The sequence below is a fragment of the Salvelinus namaycush genome, unplaced genomic scaffold, assembly GCF_016432855.1.
Source record: "Salvelinus namaycush isolate Seneca unplaced genomic scaffold, SaNama_1.0 Scaffold796, whole genome shotgun sequence".
NCBI lineage: Eukaryota > Metazoa > Chordata > Actinopteri > Salmoniformes > Salmonidae > Salvelinus > Salvelinus namaycush.
The window spans coordinates 53,990-76,297 of NW_024061526.1; the positions used below are offsets into that span (position 1 = coordinate 53,990).

Consider the following 22,308-nt stretch of genomic DNA (forward strand, 5'->3'; position numbering starts at 1 on the left):
TTTAATGTCCAGAAACTGGGCAATTGGACTCAACAAGGCTTCGAGGCGGTCCATGGACAATTGGCAGCTACGTCCCTGATGGCATTTCAAAATAGAATCGCGGTTGATATGTTATTGGCTGAACGGGGGGGGGTCTGTGCAATGTTTGGTGAGCAGTGTTGTACTTTCATTCCCAATAACACAGCTACGGATGGGAGTCTGACTGTAGCATTGGAGGGACTTCGTACCCTTAATGGTAAGATGAAACAGCATTCTGGAGTGGACACTTCTATGTGGGACTCATGGATGGATGCTTTTGGTAAATATAAGACGCTGGTTTCCTCTGTCCTAGTATCAATTTCCGTTTTTGCGGGCATTCTTGTACTTTGTGGATGCTGTTGCATTCCATGTGCGCGCACGCTTGCTAGCCGTGTTATCACTGCCGCCATAGACCCTAATCAGGAAAGGGCCCAAATGTTCCCATTGCTTGATGATGGGGAAGCTGGACCTGTCTATCTATTTGAGGACTAAGAAACTTTTATGTCACGTCTCTTGTGAGACGTGAAGAGAGGGAATTAAAATTTGTCTTCTGACAAATTTTATCCCATAGCTTTGTCTTTTATACTTTTATGTCACGTCTCTTGTGAGACGTGAAGAGAGGGAATTAAAATTTGTCTTCTGACAAATTTTATCCCATAGCTTTGTCTTTTATACTTTTATGTCACGTCTCTTGTGAGACGTGAAGAGAGGGAATCAAAATTTGTCTTCTGACAAATTTTATCCCATAGCTTTGTCTTTTTTACTTTTATGTCACGTCTCTTGTGAGACGTGAAGAGAGGGAATTAAAATTTGTCTTCTGACAAATTTTATCCCATAGCTTTGTCTTTTTTTACTTTTATGTCACGTCTCTTGTGAGACGTGAAGAGGGGGATTTGTAAGAAATTGTAATAGATACTGGAAACTAGTAATAACAACTTCTCAACATAAGCCATCTTTTATACAAAATACACACACTCTTCTTTTCTCTTGGACATATGCTGGACTCATTAAGACACCAACCACAGACACACACAACTCCCCTCCCCCATGACAACCACAGACACACACAACTCAAGGTTGGAGCACAAAACAAAGAACTATCTCAGGAACCAATGGAACGTTGACACCAGGCCTGATCAGGACTACCCAAGACCCAGATCGACCAATCGGAAGGCCAGACTACTAGATCAACCTACTTCATTCAATGCATATAAAAAGCTGTACAACTGTTTAGACTGCCTCTTTCCTGACGATTCCATACGAATCAGACAGAAGGGAGCCGTGCTGCACGCTTTGCCTAATATTTTTACACTTGAATAAACCTGCCTTATTATACAATTATCCACCTCGTCCTATGTCTCCACTTGTTCTCCTGTCTCCAGTAAACGTTTTATCAACAGTTTTCAACATCCAGAGCTTTTGTGTATTTATTGTGGCTAGTAGGATAGCTGCATGGGAAACTGTTGCTGATGATGTATTTGTCAGAAGTCATTGTATTTGTCCGTTTTTTCCCACAAGGCTGAAATATGTGCCCTCGCTTTGAAATGTTAGCAAGGTTTGTTTGTATTTCATCCAACTATCTGTGCTAAAAAGTGATGGCTACAGTATATGTAATTTCTTCCACTTTTTGAGTGAGCCAAAGTTCAAGCTGCTTATCTAATTGGTGAGAATGCAATGTCTGTTTATCAGACTCACTTTGACTTTATATGGTGTACCAAGAGATGTGCATTCGCTTACGGCCATACCAGCCTGAATACGCCCGATCTCGTCTGACCTCGGAAGCTAAGCAGGGTCGGGCCTGGTTAGTACTTGGATGGGAGACCGCCTGGGAATACCAGGTGCTGTAAGCCTTTTGTCCACTAGGGTGTGTGGCATTATTTCATCAGCAACACTGCCTTGTAGTAAGCATTTGATGCTGAATTGACTAAATGCAGCTTCTATGGGCTTGTCTCCCCTGCCCTTTTAACCTGTTTGGGCTGCAAGCCCGACACCGCCCACACTATGACAACATCCAGCTCAAAGTGCAGGGCGCGACATTCAAAAGCTAGTTTTTAAAAATATTTAACTTTCACACATTAACAAGTCCAAGACACCAGATGAAAGATAAACTTCTTGTGAATCAAACCAACATGTCCGATTTTTAAAATGTTTTACAGGGAAGACAAAATATGTAAATCTATTAGCTAACCACGTTAGCAAATGACACGACTTTTCTAACTCCATCAGTTTCTTACTCCATCAGGTGCTATCACAAATTCGACCAAATAAAGATATAAATAGCCACTAACCAAGAAACAAATTCATCAGATGACAGTCTGATAACATATTTATTGTATAGCATATTTTTTTTCAAAAAATGTGCATATTTCAGGTATAAATCATATTTTACATTTCAGCTACAAATCAGAAAGTGCACCGAAAGCAGCCATAATATTTACAGACACCAACAGACACCAACGTCAAATAGCTTATTACTCATCATAAAACATTTCCGAAAAATATATAGTTTGCAGCAATTGAAAGATAGGCAACTTGTGATTCCAAACAATATTTCCGATTTATTAAATGTTTTACAGCGAAAACAAAATGTATCGCTATATTAGCGTAGCCACAACAGAGAGACACATTTGGGCGCCCACGACCCGTTCACATGCACGACAGATATATGAAATAACATCATAAAATGAGACTTACTTTGGCTGATCTTTCATCAGAATGTTGAAACAGGCGTCCTCTGTCCAGATGAGTCGTTGTTTCGTTTCAGAATGAGAAATATCCCTGTTCATTTACCATTTCCAGTAGCCGTGGCCCAACGTAAACACAGTCATACGACGGAACACGGCAAAACTCCCGAATAAAGTTTCAATAATCTGATTAAACTATATTGAAAAAACATACATTACGATGATATGGTCACATATATCCAAAAAAATTCGAGCCGGAGACGTTAGCCGTTCGTTATGAAGGCAAAACAGAAGTCCATCCCACTTCCTTCAGAATACCGGAAGTGGGCGCTCAGGTCAAAGAAATAGGTTTTTTTCCACCACAGACCAAGAGGAGCAAAAAAATTTCTTCTCTGACATCCTCTTTACACCAATAGGAAGGCGTATAGACTGTCAGCAGACTCCTAGATGTTAAGACCATGTATAGGCATCAGATTGAAAAGAGCATAGATTTCTGACATTTCACTTCCTGGTCAGGAAAAGTGCTGCAGAAGGGCTTCTGTTTCACTCAGAGAAAAAATTCCAACTGTTTTAGAAACTAGAAAGTGTTTTCTATCCAAATAGAATAATAATATTCATATTTTACGAGCAAGATTTGAGTAGGAGGCCGTTTGAAATGGGCACGATTTCACTGGATACTCAACACTTTGCCTTGCAGCCATAAGAAGTTAATATGATCAAAGTTCCTTGTGTTGTCAGGGAGCAACTGCTTTTTATTTATAAGACAAATAAGAATATTGTTACTGATTGCAGCTTTGTGCTCCCTCGCCCTGTTCAAATGATCAAAGGAAATAATGTTGGTGAGGAGTGGAACTGGACTGGTGTCTGATGGCCCTGTGTTTTCCATGTTGGAATTACAACCCTTCTTTTATGGAGTAAATCAAAAGCACAAGAGAATGTGAGATGTTATTGATAATAAATCAATTGGTTTCATGCATTTGTCTCTCTGTGTGTGTGTGTCTGAATGTGATTGTATTTCGTCATATCGCAAACATTTGTGATATCAGATAGGTTAAGATATTAAAAAGTAATTGGTGATTTTTTCGACAGTGTTGCATGATGGGAATCTAGTGGTTCACTGATATAATCTAGTAAACAGAATAAACTACTTTTCCACCACTCTGTGTGCAAGTGCATTCCTAAACGGCATTTAACGCAGGTCGATGTGATATGATATTATCAGAACACAAAGTGGTTACCGTTAGCGGAAAATGTTGGCATTATGTTGCGAAATGCAGCATTGTATTTATGCCACGCTGGTACTTCAATCAAGAGATAGTTGAGAAGCCACTCTAACCCCTCCCGGTCATGATGTGTCATACGCGCCCCATGCGCTTATCACCCCCTTAAAACTTATCACCCCCTTAAAAAAGTGCTTTCTGGACCGTTTTTCGAAATTCTTTCGAGTTTTATGTCAATTACACATGTGTAAGAACTGTATGAAAATACTTTTGTCAAATTTTATTAACATAATTTTTTTGAAATTTTTATTTGTACTTAAGAAATATGTTTTGTGCATTTGGAATGTGATTTCATAGGAAGTCAAAAGTCAAAAGTCAAAAATGTCAAAAATTTGGAAAAAACGTATCACCCCCTTTAAAATAGTGCTTTCTGGACCGTTTTTCGAAATTCTTTCGGGTTTTATGTCAATTACACATGTGTCAGAACTGTATGAAAATACTTTAGTCACATTTATTATCATAATTTTTTATAAATGTTTACTTGTACTTAAGGAATATGTTTTGTGCATTTGGAATGTGATTTCATAGGAAGTCAAAAGTCAAAAATGTCAAAAATTTGGAAAAAACGTATCACCCCTTCATAGTCGAAAATAACATTTTTTTTTAAAAGGCCAAAATGAAGCATTTAAAACTGTATTGAAAATCGTGCGTGGTAACCCAAAACATGAAACAGAATATTTTTTGACTTTTTTTGAAAACCTCCATAAATCACTCAGGCCAGCACCCATTGATTTTTGCCCGTAGTATAGTGCTCCCAGAGCGGGTATGGAAGTCTGGATCCCCCCTAAAAGCATTTAAGGCTCTGTGTGTCTTTAAGCACCATACTTTTTCATTCCATCCTTGCTGTGTGTGTCTGTGTGTGTGTGTGTGTGAGCTTTTCTTTGACATCTGATTAGAGAAATGACTGATTTACACTTCATGAGGGTTGCCTAATCACACACTTAAAGTTTTGGAAAGATCTGACTTTTTTAACCCTTTGAAACAGCACCTATGACCCCATTTTAAGGCACTTCCGGTTGGCACAGGAAGCTATAAGTAAACACCTATCCTGATCGGGGTATGCTTTTACAGAATCCTGAGTTTTAAGTCTATACGTTAAGAACTGACTGATTTACACAGGGTTGAATGCACTATATATCACAAACTGCTGGTTGGGTAAAACACTTTTAGGGTGATTTTATCACTTCCGGTTGCTCCAGGAAGCTTAGAATCAACACAGGTAGACCTCATAGTGGCTTGATGGATTGTCATTGAAGACAGGTTCATAAGACATTCATAACCCACATAGGGTTTATTTAAAGAATGCACGTTACATTTGCATATGATTCAACAGTGAAAAACATCACATCATATTGCAAACATAACACACTGTTGAATCATATTGCAAACACACACTGTTACATTTGCAATATGATGTGTTGAATCATATTGCAAACATAACACACAGTGTTACATTTGTAATATGATGTGTTGAATCATATTGCAAACATAACACACAGTGTTACATTTGCAATATGATGTGTTGAATCATATTGCAAACATAACACACAGTGTTACATTTGTAATATGATGTGTTGAATCATATTGCAAACATAACACACAGTGTTACATTTGCAATATGATGTGTTGAATCATATTGCAAATGTAACGTGCATTCTTTAAATACTTTAGAAATACAAAATTGAACGTCCTGATGACCTCAGGATGGCCGGGCAGTGTTAGTGGTTCCTCTCCATCGCTCGTTGCGTGGTAATTTCATCATGTCGATTTTGGTGATGGTACCCCCCCGTTGAAACATATTGCAAATGCACAAAAGTCAACTAGCAAGTCAGTGTCCATCAGTCAATTGGATATTGTCAGACACCAAACTGATACCATCTGACACTAAACTCACTTTTTCCAACTCCTTTAGAAGCCAACTATAACATATTTCAGAGCAGGCCCAAAATTCACAGCGCCTTCCATTTAAACCATAATAAAACAAATAATACGTAGTTATGTTCTAGCTGCGGGTCCAGTTCTCACATTATGTTTAGCCCTATGTGAGGCGACCTCGAATCCCAAGTTTCGGCTCGATAGGTCATTCGGTGCCCGAGCAATACCTTAATTGGTGCTGAAAATCCACTTTTTTCATTGCCTTGCTACGGGGTCCTTGAATGAGCAATCAAACAGGCTCGTTGGGGTCTGACTCTATGGGCCGAGCCGGTTTCAATGCACCTAGTCTTGAGACTCTGGGACTTTTCTAAATGTCGTCAGTTTCGTTGAGCTGAAAATGAATTGAAAACATAGCAAATACACGAGGCTGTTTATCGGTCTGAGAACCTTCTAGAGCCACATAACTCACCGTGCACAATCGACCTGAGGTCTAGAACAGGTTTGTAAAGTTTCAGAACTCTAAGTCTGACGGTTCTTTAAAAGTTGGAACAAAAGTAACTACTACAGGCACTGTCTGCCTCTTAGCCCCTCAGTGTGTCCCTCCATCATTTCTGTTTGGGTGTGTACATTTTTCTTTGAAATCTGATGGGACTGATTTACAGTTCAGGAGGGTTGCCTAATCACAATTATGAAGTTTTGGAAAGATTTGACATTTTTAACCCTTCAAAACAGCCCATTTGACACCAATTATGGCACTTCCGGTTGGCACAGGAAGCTGAAAGTAAAGACATATACTCACTGGAGTATGCTGTTACAGAATCCTGAGTTTTAAGTCTATATGTTAAAAATTGACTGATTTACATAGGGCTGAATGCACTATTTCTCTCAAATTGCAGGGTGCTTATTGCAAACACTTTTAGGGTGATTTTAACCACTTCCGGTTGCTCCAGGAAGCTTAGAATCGACACAGGTAGACCTCATGGTGGCCTAATGGACTGTCATCAAAGACAGGTTCATAAGACATTCATAACCCACATAGGCTTCAGGTTGAATTTAGGGGAGCAGTCAATGTATTCCTATGGGGCGAAATGTCATTGTAAACTGTTTGATGTAAACACCTTCTTTTAACTGTGAAGGGTTAATGCCACAAGCTCAAGGATAGGCTTGCACAGATCGGGAGGACCTTAAGAACACTCCTGAGGTGAAATTGTGTTTCTAACCTTAACGGTTCTCTCTCTGTCTCCCAAAAGCAAATAAAATTGACATTGAGGTCAAAAGGTCATTCGTGTCCGTTCTCTTGTAACGGTCGCTGCGCTCAGACCGAGCGAGCTACGGTCAAGCGGGGCATCCCGTTGAACTCGGCACGGCCTGGAGAATATGGCGATGTCATTTTAGTGGTGATTTCAGAATGCTATTTTGGTGCATTCATGGAAGGCGCTGTGAATTTTGGGCCTGCTCTGAAATATGTGATAGTTGGCTTCTAAAGGAGTTGTAAAAAGTGAGTTTGGAGTCAGATGGTATCAGTTTGGTGTCTGAAAATATCCAATTGACTGATGGACACTTGCTAGTTGACTTTTGTTGACACTTGCTAGTTGACTTGCTAGTCGACTTTTGTACATTTGCAATATGTTTCAACGCGGGGGTACCATCACCAAAATTGACATGATGAAATTTCACGCAACGAGCGTTGGAGAGGAACCACTATCACTGCCCGGCCATCCTGAGGTCATCAGGACGTTGACTTTTGTATTTCTAAAGTATTTAAAGAATGCACGTTACATTTGCAATATGATTCAACATCACATCATATTGCAAATCTAACGTGCATTTGCAATATGATGTGATGTTGAATCATATTGCAAATGTAACGTACATTCTCTTAAATACTTTAGAAATGCAAAAGTCAACGGTCTGATGACCTCAGGATGGCCGGGCAGTGATAGTGGTTCCTCTCCATCGCTCGTTTCGTGAAATTTCATCATGTCGCTTTTTCCTCATGGTACCTCCCCGTTGAAACATATTGCAAATGTACAAAAGTCAACGAGCAAGTCAGTGTCCATCAGTCAAATAGATATTTTCAGACACCAAACTGATACCATCTGACTCCAAACTCACTTTTTCCAACTCCTTTAGATGCCAACTATAACATATTTCAGAGCAGGCCCAAAATTCACAGCGCCTTCCATTTAAACCATAATAAAACAAATAATACGTAGTTATGTTCTAGCTGCGGGTCCAGTTCACACATTATGTTTAGCCCTATGTGAAGCGACCTCGAATCCCAAGTTTCGGCTCGATAGGTCATTCGGTGCCCGAGCAAAACCCTAATTGGTGCTGAAATTCCACTTTTTTCATTGCCTTGCTACGGGGTCCTTGAATGAGCAATCAAACAGGCTTGTTGGGGTCTGTCTCTATGGGCCGAGCCGGTTTCAACGCACCTAGTCTTGAGACTCTGGGACTTTTCTAAATGTCGTCCGTTTCGTTGAGGTCAAAATGAATTGAAAACATGGCAAATACACAATGCTTTTTATCGATCGGAGAACCTTCTAGAGCCATATAATTCACCGTGCACAATCGACCTGAGGTCTAGAACAGGTTTGTAAATTTTCAGAACTCTAGGTCTGACGGTTCTTTAAAAGTTGGAACAAAAGTAACTACTGCAGGCACTGTCTGCCTCTTAGCCCCTCAGTGTGTCCCTCCATCATTTCTGTGTCGGTGTGTATTTTTTATTTTTTTAATCTGATGGGATGAAGGACTGATTTACAGTTCATGAGGGTTGTCTATTCACATATATGAAGTTTTGGAAAGATTTGACATTTTTAACACTTCGAAACAGCCCATTTGACACCAGTTATGGCACTTCCGGTTGTCACAGGAAGCTATAAATAAACACATATCATCACTGGAGTAGGCTGTTACAGAATCCTGAGTTTTAAGTCTGTATGTTAAAAATTGACTGATTTACATAGGGCTGAATGCACTATTTCTCTCAAACTGCAGGTTGGCTATGGCAAACACTTTTAGGGTGATTTAACCACTTCCGGTTGCTCCAGGAAGCTTCGAATCGACACAGGTAGACCTCATGGTGGCCTGATGGACTGACATCAAAGACAGGTTCATAAGACATTCATAACCCACATAGGCTTCAGGTTGAATTTAGAGGAGCAGTCAATGTATTCCTATGGGGCGAAATGTCATTGTAAAATGTTTGATGTAAACGCCTTCTTTTAACTGTGAAGGGTTAATGCCACAAGGTCAAGGTTAGGCTTGCACAGATCGGGAGGACCTTAGGATTGTTCCTGAGGTGAAATTGTGCTTCTAACCTTAACGGTTCTCTCTCTGTCTCCCAAAAGCAAATAAAATTGACATTGAGGTCAAAAGGTCATTCGTGTCCGTTCTCTTGTAACGGTCGCTGCGCTCAGACCGAGCGAGCTACGGTCAAGCGGGGCATCCCGTTGAACTCGGCACGGCCTGGAGAATATGGCGATGTCATTTTAGTGGTGATTTCAGAATGCTATTTTGGTGCATTCATGGAAGGCGCTGTGAATTTTGGGCCTGCTCTGAAATATGTGATAGTTGGCTTCTAAAGGAGTTGTAAAAAGTGAGTTTGGAGTCAGATGGTATCAGTTTGGTGTCTGAAAATATCCAATTGACTGATGGACACTTGCTAGTTGACTTTTGTTGACACTTGCTAGTTGACTTGCTAGTCGACTTTTGTACATTTGCAATATGTTTCAACGCGGGGGTACCATCACCAAAATCGACATGATGAAATTTCACGCAACGAGCGTTGGAGAGGAACCACTATCACTGCCCGGCCATCCTGAGGTCATCAGGACGTTGACTTTTGTATTTCTAAAGTATTTAAAGAATGCACGTTACATTTGCAATATGATTCAACATCACATCATATTGCAAATCTAACGTGCATTTGCAATATGATGTGATGTTGAATCATATTGCAAATGTAACGTACATTCTCTTAAATACTTTAGAAATGCAAAAGTCAACGGTCTGATGACCTCAGGATGGCCGGGCAGTGATAGTGGTTCCTCTCCATCGCTCGTTTCGTGAAATTTCATCATGTCGCTTTTTCCTCATGGTACCTCCCCGTTGAAACATATTGCAAATGTACAAAAGTCAACGAGCAAGTCAGTGTCCATCAGTCAAATAGATATTTTCAGACACCAAACTGATACCATCTGACTCCAAACTCACTTTTTCCAACTCCTTTAGATGCCAACTATAACATATTTCAGAGCAGGCCCAAAATTCACAGCGCCTTCCATTTAAACCATAATAAAACAAATAATACGTAGTTATGTTCTAGCTGCGGGTCCAGTTCACACATTATGTTTAGCCCTATGTGAAGCGACCTCGAATCCCAAGTTTCGGCTCGATAGGTCATTCGGTGCCCGAGCAAAACCCTAATTGGTGCTGAAATTCCACTTTTTTCATTGCCTTGCTACGGGGTCCTTGAATGAGCAATCAAACAGGCTTGTTGGGGTCTGTCTCTATGGGCCGAGCCGGTTTCAACGCACCTAGTCTTGAGACTCTGGGACTTTTCTAAATGTCGTCCGTTTCGTTGAGGTCAAAATGAATTGAAAACATGGCAAATACACAATGCTTTTTATCGATCGGAGAACCTTCTAGAGCCATATAATTCACCGTGCACAATCGACCTGAGGTCTAGAACAGGTTTGTAAATTTTCAGAACTCTAGGTCTGACGGTTCTTTAAAAGTTGGAACAAAAGTAACTACTGCAGGTACTGTCTGCCTCTTAGCCCCTCAGTGTGTCCCTCCATCATTTCTGTGTCGGTGTGTATTTTTTATTTTTTTAATCTGATGGGATGAAGGACTGATTTACAGTTCATGAGGGTTGTCTATTCACATATATGAAGTTTTGGAAAGATTTGACATTTTTAACACTTCGAAACAGCCCATTTGACACCAGTTATGGCACTTCCGGTTGTCACAGGAAGCTATAAATAAACACATATCATCACTGGAGTAGGCTGTTACAGAATCCTGAGTTTTAAGTCTGTATGTTAAAAATTGACTGATTTACATAGGGCTGAATGCACTATTTCTCTCAAACTGCAGGTTGGCTATGGCAAACACTTTTAGGGTGATTTAACCACTTCCGGTTGCTCCAGGAAGCTTAGAATCGACACAGGTAGACCTCATGGTGGCCTGATGGACTGACATCAAAGACAGGTTCATAAGAAAATCATAACCCACATAGGCTTTAGGTTGAATTTAGAGGTGCAGTCAATGTATTCCAATGGGGAGACATTTCATTGTAAACTATTTGATGTAAACACCTTCTTTTAACTGTGAAGGGTTAATGCCACAAGGTCAGGGTTAGGCTTGCACAGATCGGGAGGACCTTAAGAACACTCCTGAGGTGAAATTGTGTTTCTAACCTTAACGGTTCTCTCTCTGTGTCCCAAAAGCAAATGAAATTGACATTGAGGTCAAAAGGTCATTTGTGTCCGTTCTCTTGTAACGGTCGCTGCGCTCAGACCGAGCGAGCTACGGTCAAGCGGGGCATCTCGTTGAACTCGGCACGGCCTAGAGATAATAGTAATGCCATTGTGGGCTTTGTGTGTCTTTAAGCACCGTACTTTTTCACTCCATCCTTCCTTTTTGTGTGTGTGTGTTTGTGTGAGAGAGCTTTTCTTTGACATCTGTTGGGATAAATGACTGATTACAGTTCATGAGGGTTGTCTAATCACACAAGTGAAGTTTTGAAAAGATCTGACCTTTATTACCCTTCAAACCTGACCCTGTGGCACCATTTTAAGGTACTTCCAGTTGACATAGGAAGCTGAAATTGAACACATACCCTCCTTGGCGTAGGCTCTTATATAATATTGAGTTTTAAGTCTTTATGTTAAGAACTGACTTATTTAAAGAGGGTTAAATGAGTGTGTGTTATTTCATAAAATCATATAAAATCACAGGATTCTCGCAGAGCTTCGAGACCCACTTTAAAAATGTACGTCTGAACACACTGCAACTGGATCTGTGAATTTTTTGAAAAAAAAATTCCTCTTTGTGAACATCACCAAACGGTCAATGTACGATTTCTCTTAAATTACGATAGATAAATGGCTGGTTCTTTTTTTCCTGACACCGTATGCTTATGTACTTTGACATGAAGCGGTCAAATTAGCACCCTACTTGCGTTTTAACCCTTTAATCCCAGAAAAATGGCCATAACTCAAAAAGCGCCGAGGTCTCGACGCCATCTTGTTCGGGGCCAACTGCCCATTACTCCAAACCTACGCTCGCCGAGTTTCGTCTTCGAAATATTTTCAGTTTAGGAGAAAAGGCCGCGCTCGTTTGCCACGTGCTCGTGCAACTGCAATATGATTTATTTTCCCTCTTGTGGGAATTTTCGAGAATGCAGAAAAAAGTCAAAAATTTGTCATTTTTATAAAACGGAAACCGAAAGTCCGAGACGTTTTTTTGAGTGACTTCCTGAAAGAGCTCTCCGACGCCCACGGCCCGACGCCGTCCGCGATTTTCTGCGACGTCGTAAGACGTCAGGTAAGGGACCGTACATTTGCAATGGGACTTTCTTCACTAACCATACGGCTCCCGTCTCAGAGTTCCCTTAAGGTATGAAATTGTCCATACATGCGTTCCTCCTTAGCACAGAACAATGCAATAGGTTTTCAACATCCAGAGCTTTTGTGTATTTATTGTGGCTAGTAGGATAGCTGCATGGGAAACTGTTGCTGATGATGTATTTGTCAGAAGTCATTGTATTTGTCTGTTTTTTCCCACAAGGCTGAAATATGTGCCCTCGCTTTGAAATGTTAGCAAGGTTTGTTTGTATTTCATCCAACTATCTGTGCTAAAAAGTGATGGCTACAGTATATGTAATTTCTTCCACTTTTTGAGTGAGCCAAAGTTCAAGCTGCTTATCTAATTGGTGAGAATGCAATGTCTGTTTATCAGACTCACTTTGACTTTATATGGTGTACCAAGAGATGTGCCTTCGCTTACGGCCATACCAGCCTGAATACGCCCGATCTCGTCTGATCTCGGAAGCTAAGCAGGGTCGGGCCTGGTTAGTACTTGATGGGAGATCGCCTGGGAATACCAGGTGCTGTAAGCCTTTTGTCCACTAGGGTGTGTGGCATTATTTCATCAGCAACACTGCCTTGTAGTAAGCATTTGATGCTGAATTGACTAAATGCAGCTTCTATGGGCTAGTCTCCCCTGCCCTTTTAATATGATCAAAGTTCCTTGTGTTGTCAGGGAGCAACTGCTTTTTATTTATAAGACAAATAAGAATATTGTTACTGATTGCAGCTTTGTGCTCCCTCGCCCTGTTCAAATGATCAAAGGAAATAATGTTGGTGAGGAGTGGAACTGGACTGGTGTCTGATGGCCCTGTGTTTTCCATGTTGGAATTACAACCCTTCTTTTATGGAGTAAATCAAAAGCACAAGAGAATGTGAGATGTTATTGATAATAAATCAATTGGTTTCATGCATTTGTCTCTGTGTGTGTGTGTGTCTGAATGTGATTGTATTTCGTCATATCGCAAACATTTGTGATATCAGATAGGTTAAGATATTAAAAAGTAATTGGTGATTTTTTCAACAGTGTTGCATGATGGGAATCTAGTGGTTCACTGATATAATCTAGTAAACAGAATAAACTACTTTTCCACCACTCTGTGTGCAAGTGCATTCCTAAACGGCATTTAACGCAGGTCGATGTGATATGATATTATCAGAACACAAAGTGGTTACCGTTAGCGCAAAATGTTGGCACTGGAGAGACTTTTCCTCCACTAAGCAGAAGAGATACCGTGATCAAGAAGGTGGTTCACCCAGTGTGGGGCTCATCCATTGCACTCTGGCTGTGCTGACCCCTTGTGAATTTTCCAAATGTGGGAATTTTGATTGCATAATTTATGGTAGTGGTCGTTTGTGCTTTACCCTGATGTCTTTGTTAATGATAAACCGTTGCTTGGCGGCAGGCTTAAGGATGACTTGAGTCAACTGACTGTGCTTATGGAGATCTTTGAAGTCAGTTGTGAAAGAGACTTTGTGGACCAATCGAAAGGTGGAAACATTTGTTTGTAGCAAAACATTGTTGGCATTTTGTCGAAACATTATGTTGCGAAATGCAGCATTGTATTTATGCCACGCTGGTACTTCAATCAAGAGATAGTTGAGAAGCCACTCTAACCCCTCCCGGTCATGATGTGTCATACGCGCCCCATGCGCTTCCAATAGGAAATTGTCCATACATGCGTTCCTCCTTAGCACAGAACAATGCAATAGGTTTTCAACATCCAGAGCTTTTGTGTATTTATTGTGGCTAGTAGGATAGCTGCATGGGAAACTGTTGCTGATGATGTATTTGTCAGAAGTCATTGTATTTGTCCGTTTTTTCCCACAAGGCTGAAATATGTGCCCTCGCTTTGAAATGTTAGCAAGGTTTGTTTGTATTTCATCCAACTATCTGTGCTAAAAAGTGATGGCTACAGTATATGTAATTTCTTCCACTTTTTGAGTGAGCCAAAGTTCAAGCTGCTTATCTAATTGGTGAGAATGCAATGTCTGTTTATCAGACTCACTTTGACTTTATATGGTGTACCAAGAGATGTGCCTTCGCTTACGGCCATACCAGCCTGAATACGCCCGATCTCGTCTGATCTCGGAAGCTAAGCAGGGTCGGGCCTGGTTAGTACTTGGATGGGAGACCGCCTGGGAATACCAGGTGCTGTAAGCCTTTTGTCCACTAGGGGGTGTGGCATTATTTCATCAGCAACACTGCCTTGTAGTAAGCATTTGATGCTGAATTGACTAAATGCAGCTTCTATGGGCTAGTCTCCTCTGCCCTTTTAATATGATCAAAGTTCCTTGTGTTGTCAGGGAGCAACTGCCTTTTATTTATAAGACAAATAAGAATATTGTTACTGAATGCAGCTTTGTGCTCCCTCGCCCTGTTCAAATGATCAAAGGAAATAATGTTGGTGAGGAGTGGAACTGGACTGGTGTCTGATGGCCCTGTGTTTTCCATGTTGGAATTACAACCCTTCTTTTATGGAGTAAATCAAAAGCACAAGAGAATGTGAGATGTTATTGATAATAAATCAATTGGTTTCATGCATTTGTCTCTGTGTGTGTGTGTGTCTGAATGTGATTGTATTTCGTCATATCGCAAACATTTGTGATATCAGATAGGTTAAGATATTAAAAAGTAATTGGTGATTTTTTCAACAGTGTTGCATGATGGGAATCTAGTGGTTCACTGATATAATCTAGTAAACAGAATAAACTACTTTTCCACCACTCTGTGTGCAAGTGCATTCCTAAACGGCATTTAACGATGGTCGATGTGATACGATATTATCAGAACACAAAGTGGTTACCGTTAGCGGAAAATGTTGGCACTGGAGAGACTTTTCCTCCACTAAGCAGAAGAGATACCGTGAGCAAAAAGGTGGTTCACCCAGTGTGGGGCTCAGCCATTGCACTCTGGCTGTGCTGACCCCTTGCGAATTTTCCAAATGTGGGAATCTCGATTGCATAATTTATGGTAGTGGTCGTTTGTGCTTTACCCTGATGTCTTTGTTAATGATAAACCGTTGCTTAGCGGCAGGCTTAAGGATGACTTGAGTCAACTGACTGTGCTTATGGAGATCTTTGAAGTCAGTTGTGAAAGAGACTTTGTGGACCAATCGAAAGGTGGAAACATTTGTTTGTAGCAAAACATTGTTGGCATTTTGTCGAAACATTATGTTGCGAAATGCAGCATTGTATTTATGCCACGCTGGTACTTCAATCAAGAGATAGTTGAGAAGCCACTCTAACCCCTCCCGGTCATGATGTGTCATACGCGCCCCATGCGCTTCCAATAGGAAATTGTCCATACATGCGTTCCTCCTTAGCACAGAACAATGCAATAGGTTTTCAACATCCAGAGCTTTTGTGTATTTATTGTGGCTAGTAGGATAGCTGCATGGGAAACTGTTGCTGATGATGTATTTGTCAGAAGTCATTGTATTTGTCCGTTTTTTCCCACAAGGCTGAAATATGTGCCCTCGCTTTGAAATGTTAGCAAGGTTTGTTTGTATTTCATCCAACTATCTGTGCTAAAAAGTGATGGCTACAGTATATGTAATTTCTTCCACTTTTTGAGTGAGCCAAAGTTCAAGCTGCTTATCTAATTGGTGAGAATGCAATGTCTGTTTATCAGACTCACTTTGACTTTATATGGTGTACCAAGAGATGTGCCTTCGCTTACGGCCATACCAGCCTGAATACGCCCGATCTCGTCTGATCTCGGAAGCTAAGCAGGGTCGGGCCTGGTTAGTACTTGGATGGGAGATCGCCTGGGAATACCAGGTGCTGTAAGCCTTTTGTCCACTAGGGGGTGTGGCATTATTTCATCAGCAACACTGCCTTGTAGTAAGCATTTGATGCTGAATTGACTAAATGCAGCTTCTATGGGCTAGTCTCCCCTGCCCTTTTAATATGATCAAAGTTCCTTGTGTTGTCAGGGAGCAACTGCTTTTTATTTATAAGACAAATAAGAATATTGTTACTGATTGCAGCTTTGTGCTCCCTCGCCCTGTTCAAATGATCAAAGGAAATAATGTTGGTGAGGAGTGGAACTGGACTGGTGTCTGATGGCCCTGTGTTTTCCATGTTGGAATTACAACCCTTCTTTTATGGAGTAAATCAAAAGCACAAGAGAATGTGAGATGTTATTGATAATAAATCAATTGGTTTCATGCATTTGTCTCTGTGTGTGTGTGTGTCTGAATGTGATTGTATTTCGTCATATCGCAAACATTTGTGATATCAGATAGGTTAAGATATTAAAAAGTAATTGGTGATTTTTTCAACAGTGTTGCATGATGGGAATCTAGTGGTTCACTGATATAATCTAGTAAACAGAATAAACTACTTTTCCACCACTCTGTGTGCAAGTGCATTCCTAAACGGCATTTAACGCAGGTCGATGTGATATGATATTATCAGAACACAAAGTGGTTACCGTTAGCGGAAAATGTTGGCACTGGAGAGACTTTTCCTCCACTAAGCAGAAGAGATACCGTGATCAAGAAGGTGGTTCACCCAGTGTGGGGCTCAGCCATTGCACTCTGGCTGTGCTGACCCCTTGTGAATTTTCCAAATGTGGGAATCTCGATTGCATAATTTATGGTAGTGGTCGTTTGTGCTTTACCCTGATGTCTTTGTTAATGATAAACCGTTGCTTGGCGGCAGGCTTAAGGATGACTTGAGTCAACTGACTGTGCTTATGGAGATCTTTGAAGTCAGTTGTGAAAGAGACTTTGTGGACCAATCGAAAGGTGGAAACATTTGTTTGTAGCAAAACATTGTTGGCATTTTGTCGAAACATTATGTTGCGAAATGCAGCATTGTATTTATGCCACGCTGGTACTTCAATCAAGAGATAGTTGAGAAGCCACTCTAACCCCTCCCGGTCATGATGTGTCATACGCGCCCCATGCGCTTCCAATATGAAATTGTCCATACATGCGTTCCTCCTTAGCACAGAACAATGCAATAGGTTTTCAACATCCAGAGCTTTTGTGTATTTATTGTGGCTAGTAGGATAGCTGCATGGGAAACTGTTGCTGATGATGTATTTGTCAGAAGTCATTGTATTTGTCCGTTTTTTCCCACAAGGCTGAAATATGTGCCCTCGCTTTGAAATGTTAGCAAGGTTTGTTTGTATTTCATCCAACTATCTGTGCTAAAAAGTGATGGCTACAGTATATGTAATTTCTTCCACTTTTTGAGTGAGCCAAAGTTCAAGCTGCTTATCTAATTGGTGAGAATGCAATGTCTGTTTATCAGACTCACTTTGACTTTATATGGTGTACCAAGAGATGTGCCTTCGCTTACGGCCATACCAGCCTGAATACGCCCGATCTCGTCTGATCTCGGAAGCTAAGCAGGGTCGGGCCTGGTTAGTACTTGATGGGAGATCGCCTGGGAATACCAGGTGCTGTAAGCCTTTTGTCCACTAGGGTGTGTGGCATTATTTCATCAGCAACACTGCCTTGTAGTAAGCATTTGATGCTGAATTGACTAAATGCAGCTTCTATGGGCTAGTCTCCCCTGCCCTTTTAATATGATCAAAGTTCCTTGTGTTGTCAGGGAGCAACTGCTTTTTATTTATAAGACAAATAAGAATATTGTTACTGATTGCAGCTTTGTGCTCCCTCGCCCTGTTCAAATGATCAAAGGAAATAATGTTGGTGAGGAGTGGAACTGGACTGGTGTCTGATGGCCCTGTGTTTTCCATGTTGGAATTACAACCCTTCTTTTATGGAGTAAATCAAAAGCACAAGAGAATGTGAGATGTTATTGATAATAAATCAATTGGTTTCATGCATTTGTCTCTGTGTGTGTGTGTGTCTGAATGTGATTGTATTTCGTCATATCGCAAACATTTGTGATATCAGATAGGTTAAGATATTAAAAAGTAATTGGTGATTTTTTCAACAGTGTTGCATGATGGGAATCTAGTGGTTCACTGATATAATCTAGTAAACAGAATAAACTACTTTTCCACCACTCTGTGTGCAAGTGCATTCCTAAACGGCATTTAACGCAGGTCGATGTGATATGATATTATCAGAACACAAAGTGGTTACCGTTAGCGGAAAATGTTGGCACTGGAGAGACTTTTCCTCCACTAAGCAGAAGAGAAAACGTGATCAAAAAGGTGGTTCACCTAGTGTGGGGCTCAGCCATTGCACTCTGGCTGTGCTGACCCCTTGTGAATTTTCCAAATGTGGGACTCTCGTTTGCATAATTTATGGTAGTGGTCGTTTGTGCTTTACCCTGATGTCTTTGTTAATGATAAACCGTTGCTTAGCGGCAGGCTTAAGGATGACTTGAGTCAACTGACTGTGCTTATGGAGATCTTTGAAGTCAGTTGTGAAAGAGACTTTGTGGACCAATCGAAAGGTGGAAACATTTGTTTGTAGCAAAACATTGTTGGCATTTTGTCGAAACATTATGTTGCGAAATGCAGCATTGTATTTATGCCACGCTGGTACTTCAATCAAGAGATAGTTGAGAAGCCACTCTAACCCCTCCCGGTCATGATGTGTCATACGCGCCCCATGCGCTTCCAATATGAAATTGTCCATACATGCGTTCCTCCTTAGCACAGAACAATGCAATAGGTTTTCAACATCCAGAGCTTTTGTGTATTTATTGTGGCTAGTAGGATAGCTGCATGGGAAACTGTTGCTGATGATGTATTTGTCAGAAGTCATTGTATTTGTCCGTTTTTTCCCACAAGGCTGAAATATGTGCCCTCGCTTTGAAATGTTAGCAAGGTTTGTTTGTATTTCATCCAACTATCTGTGCTAAAAAGTGATGGCTACAGTATATGTAATTTCTTCCACTTTTTGAGTGAGCCAAAGTTCAAGCTGCTTATCTAATTGGTGAGAATGCAATGTCTGTTTATCAGACTCACTTTGACTTTATATGGTGTACCAAGAGATGTGCCTTCGCTTACGGCCATACCAGCCTGAATACGCCCGATCTCGTCTGATCTCGGAAGCTAAGCAGGGTCGGGCCTGGTTAGTACTTGATGGGAGATCGCCTGGGAATACCAGGTGCTGTAAGCCTTTTGTCCACTAGGGTGTGTGGCATTATTTCATCAGCAACACTGCCTTGTAGTAAGCATTTGATGCTGAATTGACTAAATGCAGCTTCTATGGGCTAGTCTCCCCTGCCCTTTTAATATGATCAAAGTTCCTTGTGTTGTCAGGGAGCAACTGCTTTTTATTTATAAGACAAATAAGAATATTGTTACTGATTGCAGCTTTGTGCTCCCTCGCCCTGTTCAAATGATCAAAGGAAATAATGTTGGTGAGGAGTGGAACTGGACTGGTGTCTGATGGCCCTGTGTTTTCCATGTTGGAATTACAACCCTTCTTTTATGGAGTAAATCAAAAGCACAAGAGAATGTGAGATGTTATTGATAATAAATCAATTGGTTTCATGCATTTGTCTCTGTGTGTGTGTGTGTCTGAATGTGATTGTATTTCGTCATATCGCAAACATTTGTGATATCAGATAGGTTAAGATATTAAAAAGTAATTGGTGATTTTTTCAACAGTGTTGCATGATGGGAATCTAGTGGTTCACTGATATAATCTAGTAAACAAAATAAACTACTTTCCACCACTCTGTGGGTGCAAGTGCATTCCTAAACGCATTTAACAACGCAGGTCGATGTGATATGATATTATCAGAACACAAAGTGGTTTACCGTTAGCAAAATGTTGGCACTGGAGAGACTTTTTCCTCCACTAAGCAGAAGAGATACCGTGATCAAAAAGGTGGTTCACCTAGTGTGGGGCTCAGCCATTGCACTCTGGCTGTGCTGACCCCTTGTGAATTTTCCAAATGGGACTCTCGTTTGCATAATTTATGGTAGTGGTCGTTTGTGCTTTACCCTGATGTCTTTGTTAATGATAAACCGTGGCTTGAGCGCAGGCTTAAGATGACTTGAGTCAACTGACTGTGCTTATGGAGATCTTTGAAGTCAGTTGTGAAAGAGACTTTTGGACCAATCGAAAGGTGGAAACATTTGTTTGTAGCAAAACATTGTTGCATTTTGTCGAAACATTGTTGCGAAATGCAGCATTGTATTTATGCCACGCTGGTACTTCAACAAGAGATAGTTGAGAAGCCACTCTAACCCCTCCCGGTCATGATGTGTCATACGCGCCCCATGCGCTTCCAAATGAAATTGGTCCATACAATGCGTTCCTCCTTAGCACAGAACAATGCAATAGGTTTTTCACATCCAGAGCTTTTGTGTATTTATTGTGGCTAGTAGGATACTGCATGGGAAACTGTTGCTGATGATGTATTGTTCAGAATCATTGTATTTGTCCGTTTTTTCCCACAAGGCTGAAATATGTGCCCTCGCTTTGAAATGTTAGCAAGGTTTGTTTGTATTTCATCCAACTATCTGTGCTAAAAAGTGATGGCTACAGTATATGTAATTTCTTCCACTTTTTGAGTGAGCCAAAGTTCAAGCTGCTTATCTAATTGGTGAGAATGCAATGTCTGTTTATCAGACTCACTTTGACTTTATATGGTGTACCAAGAGATGTGCCTTCGCTTACGGCCATACCAGCCTGAATACGCCCGACCTCGTCTGATCTCGGAAGTAAGCAGGGTCGGGCCTGGTTAGTACTTGATGGGAGATCGCCTGGATACCAGGTGCTGTAAGCCTTTTGTCCACTAGGGTGTGTGTGCATTATTTCATCAGCAACACTGCCTTGTAGTAAGCATTTGATGCTGAATTGACTAAATGCAGCTTCTATGGGCTAGTCTCCCCCTGCCCTTTTAATATGATCAAAGTTCCTTGTGTTGTCAGGGAGCAACTGCTTTTTTATTATAAGACAAATAGAATATTGTTACTGATTGCAGCTTTGTGCTCCCTCGCCCTGTTCAAATGATCAAAGGAAATAATGTTGGTGAGGAGTGGAACTGGACTGGGTGTCTGATGGCCCTGTGTTTTCCATGTTGGAATTACAACCCTTCTTTTATGGAGTAAATCAAAAGCACAAGAGATGTGAGATGTTATTGATAATAAATCAATGGTTTCATGCATTTGTCTCTGTGTGTGTGTGTGTCTGAATGTGATTGTATTTCGTCATATCGCAAACATTTGTGATATCAGATAGGTTAAGATATTAAAAAGTAATTGGTGATTTTTTCAACAGTTTGCATGATGGAATCTAGTGGTTCACTGATATAATCTAGTAAACAGAATAAACTACTTTCCACCACTCTGTGTGCAAGTGCATTCCTAAACGGCATTTAACGCAGGTCGATGTGATATGATATTATCAGAACACAAAGTGGTTACCGTTAGCGAAAATGTTGGCACTGGAGAGACTTTTCCTCCACTAAGCAGAAGAGATACCGTGATCAAAAAGGTGGTTCACCTAGTGTGGGGCTCAGCCATTGCACTCTGGCTGTGCTGACCCCTTGTGAATTTTCCAAATGTGGGACTCTCGTTTGCATAATTTATGGTAGTGGTCGTTTGTGCTTTACCTGATGTCTTTGTTAATGATAAACCGTTGCTTAGCGCAGGCTTAAGGATGACTTGAGTCAACTGACTGTGCTTATGGAGATCTTTGAAGTCAGTTTTGAAAGAGACTTTGTGGACCAATCGAAAGGTGGAAACATTTGTTTGTACAAAACATTGTTGGCATTTTGTCGAAACATTATGTTGCGAAATGCAGCATTGTATTTATGCCACGCTGGTACTTCAATCAAGAGATAGTTGAGAAGCCACTCTAACCCTCCCCGGTCATGATGTGTCATACGCGCCCCATGCGCTTCCAATAGGAAATTGTCCATACATGCGTTCCTCCTTAGCACAGAACAATGCAATAGGTTTTC

At 40.8% G+C, this 22,308-nt stretch overlaps 7 non-coding genes and 6 pseudogenes across 7 annotated transcripts; all 13 read left to right on the forward strand.

Annotated features, from left to right (window-relative positions):
- The first annotated feature begins 1,749 nt into the window (after positions 1-1,749).
- Positions 1,750-1,868, forward strand: LOC120042888. Its single transcript, XR_005476251.1, has one exon. It is a non-coding gene; the product is annotated as a 5S ribosomal RNA (ribosomal RNA).
- Positions 1,869-12,868: 11,000 nt separating this feature from the next.
- Positions 12,869-12,986, forward strand: LOC120042893. The gene has a single exon (XR_005476255.1). It is a non-coding gene; the product is annotated as a 5S ribosomal RNA (ribosomal RNA).
- Positions 12,987-13,667: 681 nt separating this feature from the next.
- LOC120042886 lies at positions 13,668-13,821 on the forward strand (annotated as a pseudogene).
- Positions 13,822-14,498: 677 nt separating this feature from the next.
- Positions 14,499-14,617, forward strand: LOC120042877. The gene has a single exon (XR_005476246.1). It is a non-coding gene; the product is annotated as a 5S ribosomal RNA (ribosomal RNA).
- A 681-nt stretch (positions 14,618-15,298) lies between these two features.
- LOC120042884 lies at positions 15,299-15,452 on the forward strand (annotated as a pseudogene).
- Positions 15,453-16,129: 677 nt separating this feature from the next.
- On the forward strand, positions 16,130-16,248 carry LOC120042892. The gene has a single exon (XR_005476254.1). It is a non-coding gene; the product is annotated as a 5S ribosomal RNA (ribosomal RNA).
- A 681-nt stretch (positions 16,249-16,929) lies between these two features.
- LOC120042883 lies at positions 16,930-17,083 on the forward strand (annotated as a pseudogene).
- A 677-nt stretch (positions 17,084-17,760) lies between these two features.
- LOC120042878 lies at positions 17,761-17,878 on the forward strand. The gene has a single exon (XR_005476247.1). It is a non-coding gene; the product is annotated as a 5S ribosomal RNA (ribosomal RNA).
- A 681-nt stretch (positions 17,879-18,559) lies between these two features.
- Positions 18,560-18,713, forward strand: LOC120042889 (annotated as a pseudogene).
- Positions 18,714-19,390: 677 nt separating this feature from the next.
- LOC120042879 lies at positions 19,391-19,508 on the forward strand. Its single transcript, XR_005476248.1, has one exon. It is a non-coding gene; the product is annotated as a 5S ribosomal RNA (ribosomal RNA).
- A 684-nt stretch (positions 19,509-20,192) lies between these two features.
- LOC120042887 lies at positions 20,193-20,344 on the forward strand (annotated as a pseudogene).
- A 670-nt stretch (positions 20,345-21,014) lies between these two features.
- LOC120042880 lies at positions 21,015-21,129 on the forward strand (annotated as a pseudogene).
- Positions 21,130-21,806: 677 nt separating this feature from the next.
- Positions 21,807-21,968, forward strand: LOC120042885. The gene has a single exon (XR_005476250.1). It is a non-coding gene; the product is annotated as a U1 spliceosomal RNA (small nuclear RNA).
- The last annotated feature ends 340 nt before the right edge of the window (positions 21,969-22,308 follow it).